The sequence below is a fragment of the Nannospalax galili genome, unplaced genomic scaffold, assembly GCF_000622305.1.
Source record: "Nannospalax galili isolate Female #2095 unplaced genomic scaffold, S.galili_v1.0 scaffold16507, whole genome shotgun sequence".
Taxonomy (NCBI): Eukaryota; Metazoa; Chordata; class Mammalia; order Rodentia; family Spalacidae; genus Nannospalax; species Nannospalax galili.
In genome coordinates, this window is record NW_008355578.1 from 33,793 (window position 1) to 39,424 (window position 5,632).

Here is a 5,632-nt window from a genome sequence, read left to right on the forward strand (position 1 = left end):
TAGACTCTAAAACGCAGCAGAGGAATAGGAGTGGTGTGGAGAAGTGTGGCGCAGAACTGGAGGCGGGTGGACCTTAAAAACTTACCAGGGGGAGTGCAAAGGGCGGAAGGACCCTGAGGAGGGAGGGACACTCACCAAGTCAGAAGGGTTCTTTGGAGCTGAAGAGCTGTGGGGTCTGAACCAGAGACAGAACACTCTCAGTGTTCAGAGAGTGGCAGGAACACAGAAACCCCTGAGCTATAGGAACCACGTGGAGAAGTTCAGTTTGGAACCCAAGGTGAGGTGAACCTTGAAAACTCACCTGGGCTAGAGGAGTTGTATGGAAAGGAACCAGAGGCACTCTGGAAATTTTACCTGCTTCAGAGTTGTATGGGGCTGAAACCCTGGAGGGACAGGATAGAAGAACTGTGGCTCTTGGAATCAGAGCCAGAGCGTGGAAATTGAGCAAGGATTTGATCATTTTTTATGCTTACCCTTCAGTAAGGAAAATAGGTTTCAGAATTCAGTGGCAGATATTTGGTTTGTTGGTCTGTGCACCCCTTTTAAGTAAACTTTAGATGATATGAATTAGGACTAATCCTGATTTTTCATTTATTTTATGGTTGCCAAAATATTCCCATAGAAATAAAATTTCATAGACGTTTGAATTTATGTGTTGATGTTTGCACATATGGAAGAGTGGCTGGGAGTATTTCTATAGGACTATTTGTATAGGAAATAGATCAAATAGTTTTTCTTTCTCCTGCCCCCAGGGAAAAAACAAAGCTCTTCCATTTAAATTCATCCATGCCTTCTGACCTCATCTACTCTACCTCTTATCCAAGAGAGTGGCACTTAGACCTGGGCCCTGGTATCCTCAGACACCTTGTTGGAATCAGTCAGATAGGGAATCACTCTAGATTTGATTCAATATGTGGACTGTCTCCCCACTGGATTCACTGCTTCTTTGGTCATACAGAAGCTTTTTAATTTCATGACATCCCATTTGTCAGTTGGTTTTATCTCCATTGCTACAGAAAATCATTTCCTATACATGTGTGTTGATTTGTTCTCCCTGCTTTTTCTTCTCTTTTCCTTCTTTTTTTCTTTTTCTTTATACGGTATATTTGAGACAGGGTCTCCCTGTAGCCCCAGCTGGCCTGGAACTGGCTATGTACACCTTGCTAGCCTCACACTCACAGAGATTTGCCTGCCTCTACTTCCCAAGTGCTGGGATTAAAGGCCGGATTCTGAATAAAAATCACCAACACCACTTAGTTGAAAGCAGGAAGGTAAAGTTTAATTACAGTCAAGTGACCGGGCTGTTTATATCGGGAATTTCAGAAGCAGCCTCGAAGACCAGTCGACCAGAATATTTATGGGAATACAGAAAGAAGAACAGGTGGGCCAATCAGGTTTATACAACACAGAAAAATTTGAACGTAGGGAACTTCGAATTTACCAATCATCCATCAGTTACTGCAGGGACTACAGCTTGGGTAAGGGAAGCAGATTTACAGAAGCGAGTTAGTCAACTGTGGGCCTGGCCTAGATTATAGATAAGTGAAGCAGGTTTAGATAAGCAGCCTAGATTACAATGCCCTGTGGCATTCAGTCAGTTCATTTCTCGGAATTTAAAGTTGCTTCTTCCTTCTAGGTATCTTTCATAAGGAAGGTAAAGGTACTTCTCCTGAAACAGCTGCTTTGTGCAAAATGAAGTAACAGGTTAGTTTAGCTGAGATAGTTCAACCACTATGGCTGACCCTACTTTTTCTTATAGCAGTTTTATAGCATCGGGTCCTGGGTTGATGTCCTTGATCCATTTAAAGTTGAGTTTTGCACACAGAGATAGGGATGAGTATTGTTCTATAAGCTTATGTCCAGGTTTTTCAGCACCAAGTTTGAAGATGCTATCTTTGTTTATTTCATATTTCTGACATCTTTGTCAAAAATAAGGTCATTATATTTTGTGTCGAATGATGTCTAGGTCCTGTATTCTATCCCTTTGATCATGTGCCCATTTTGTGCCAGTACTATGTGATTTTTATTACTTCAGCTCTGTAAAACTTGAAATCAGGTATGGTGATAACTTCCCCCATACTATTTTTGTTCAGGTTTGCTTTGGCTATTCTAATTCCATATAAAATTTTTTGTGTGTCTTTTTTGAAACAGGGTCTCCTTGTAGCCCCAGCTGGTCTGGAACTCACTATGTAGACCAGGCTGTCCTTGAACTCACAGAGATTCGCCTGCCTCTGACTCCCAAGTGCTGGGACTGAAGGCGTGCGCCACCATGTCCATTTTCCATATTAATTTTAAGAGTGCTTTTTCTACATCATTGAAGACTGTCTCTTGAATTCTCATTGGCATGGCAGTGAAGTTGTAGATTGCTTTTGGTAGGATGGTCATTATCATAAGATTAATTTTTCTGGTACTTGATCATGGAAAGTCTTTTCATCTTCTGGTATCTTCCTCATTTTCATCAATGTCTGTAGATATTTATTTTATTTCATTGTATTTTATGTGCATATGTAAGTGAGTGTTTTGCCTGCATGTATGTAAGAGTATCTGCTGTGTGCAGTGCCAGTGGAGGCTAGAAGAAGACGTCAGTTTCCCTGAATCTGGAGTTTCCAATGATTGTTACCTACCTTGTGGGTGTTGAGATCAAACTCAGGTCCTCTGCAAGAGCAACAAGTGCTCTTGACTGCCGTGCCATTTCTCTAGGACCCTTTTCTGTGTCTTAATACTTTGAGTTAAGTATTCTTTAATTTTCTTTGCTAGGCTCGTTCCTATATATTTTATTTTGTGCACATTGTGAATGGGATTATTTCCCTGGGTACTTTTTCTTTCTCTGTGCTTATCATTGGTGTATAGAAAGGCTACTAAATTCAATATTTCTATAAATCTTGCGACTTGTTTTGTGTCCCAACTTGTGGTCTATTTTGGAGAAGGTTCTTTGAGCTGCTGACAAGAATCTGTACTCTTTACTGTTTGTGTGGAATGTCAGTTCATTTCATGTGCTTTATAATTTCATTTAATGTCAATGTTTCTCTCTCTCTCTGTTAATCTGAAATGACATCTTTATTGGTGATAGTAGGGTATTAAAATCTCTCACTATGAATGTTTGAGGGTTAATCTCTGCTTTATTTAGTAGTATCCAATTTTCTACTCTGTGATAGGTAAAAATTTGCAGAAAACGAGTGAATGGATGATGAGGCACCAAGACACAGATAAAACTCTCAGCAGGATAGAGCTTTATTTCTCACGAGACACGTTCCCCTCAGGGAAGGGAAAATGTCAGCCAACGGGTTGTGAGCTGGGGCTTATATACGGGGGCTTCAGGATGCAGAAGGCGGGGGAGTTTTTGGGAAAAATCAAGCCGGGAGAAGCAGGAAAAGCAGGGCTTGTAAACCTGGCTCTGTTCCATATGCCAGCCAGGATATGGGTAAAGAAGTGTTTACATTTTTGTCCTCTTAAGGGAAAAGCTGCTGTGCTAAACAGTTCCTAAAATCTCTGGTTAACAGGCAGAATCTGCTTATCTTGTCTTTGGAGATCAGAGGAAAGGCAGGCTGCTTCTTAGAAGAGTCTGCTTCCCTTGACTTCAAAGGCCAAGGTGCTTATCAGCTCAGTTACCTTTTTCAGGCTTCAAAAATCCAAAGTCCATAGGACCCTGTTGGGGAGCGGGGGGAGCTGCTGCTGTTTGAAACCCTAATATTCCAGCATTTTGTGTTATAGGATAGGGGGCGCCATTGTCATCTTGCTAGGGTCCACTAGGCGGCAGGGGTTGTTTCTCCTAGCATCTGAACAGCGTCCTCGATGGTTGACAGGCGTTCGTATACATGTGAAGGGAAGGAAAGTAATAAGTGATTAAAATCAGTATGCATTAGTTTTTGGATCAGGTCCTGAAAATATCTGACAGTGAAGGAGCAATAGTTAGCACCAGAGTGATAGAAAGCAGGGGGCCCAGTAAGGGCAGAAGCCAAGGAGTTAATCCTGTAAAAATATCTTATTGAGATGACTGTTGGTACTGGGAATTTTTAAGTGAAAGATTTTTTGCTACCTGTTTAAGTTGTTCTATATCATGTTCAACCTTTGTTAGGGTCCTTAACTCCGTGGGTCCCTTCTGAAGAACAAATGCAAGAGTACGGAGATGCAAAAATCAAACAGAGTTTTGAGTGCAACTTCAGCTAGGGAGGATAATTGTTGTTGTAGGAACTGGATTGACTGGGCTGTAGTTTCCACTGTTGAAGTGAGCTCCTGTCTGAGGTCCTCTATTTCTTGAGAAAGATGCTGGGTTGAGATCAGTGTGTGTCCCAAGCCTCCAGCCACGAGTCCAGTGGCTGCTACAGATGCCACCAGGCTAACTCCTACCAGGACTACCAAGGTGACTGACCTCTTTGTTCTGGTCCCTTCTTTCCCTGTGGATAAGACATCATACACCTCTCCTGGTGTGTATAGGGTTAGTTTGGGAATGAGAATGACTGGAGCACAGGTGTCCTCAATCTGTGGAGAGATGCAGGAGTATATTTTGGAAGAACAGAGAAAGAGCAGTCCCTAGGTTAGAGCCACATCTTCCTTAATTGTGACATTTCAGCTTGATGAGTGTGGGCATTCAGAGGTTCGTGGAGTCCAACACTCTGTTTTGTCAAGAAAAAGGAGAGGGGCAGGCAGGGGCCCACATATTAGGAGTTCCTGAAAACACTGAGTAGTGGCCTGGGGAGTAACATTGTAAACTGGGAGAGGGATAAGAAGTGAGCCCTGTAGGGGGGCACAGAGGAAGCAAGTGGAGACATTAGCATTAGAGAAGTTCCTCAGGAGATTAACCAATAAAGTGAGAATGTGATCCCAAGAGAAGCTGCAGGAGGCATTGAAGCCTTGAAGCTGCTTCATTGCCATGCCCCATGTCTGATCCAAGACTTTCATAGCCCTCGGGGGCCTCGAGTTCTGAATCATCGGTTCACTGGAAGGGAGGAGGGAAGCTGGATTGAGAGGAGCGCAGGAATCAAGGGAGAGCAAGGGGTTTTCAAGAAATATAACATGAAAGAGTTGTAGTTTAGAGGGAGCTAGACTGGCAAGAGACTTGTGGGTTAATAAATCCTTAAGCCAGTGGGGGGAAAGGACAGAGATCAGCTGAGCCAAAGTAAGCTTCAGTCCCTCGTGAGCCAGGAGTGCTGCAGCTGCCAGAGCCCAGAGACAAGATTGCCACCCCCGGATGGTGGTATCCAGCTGTTTGGAGAGATAAGCTACTGGGACAAAAGCGGGTCCCCTCATCTGTCCCCAAACCCCTAATGCCTGGCCTTTATTCTCAGTCGTGTAGAGAAGAAACGGGAATTCTAGGTTGGGGAGAGCCAGAGCCAGTGCCTTTAAGAGGGCTTCCCGGATAGTGTGGAATGTGGCTGTAACAGGCCCTAACGGGTCAAGGGGCTCAGAGGAGCTTCCTTTAGAGGCTTCATAGAGCGACTTGGCCAAAAGGGCAAAATTAGGAATCCAGGTGCACAGGTACCCTGCAATGCCTAAGAAGGATAGAATTTCCTCCTTGTTTGTGGGAGGCTTGAAAGACCTCAGGTAATTAGTTCTATCTATAGTTAAATGGCAGTATGTAGGTGTGAGGAGGAACCAAAAGTACTTGACTTGAGGGAGAGAAAGCTGTGCCTTA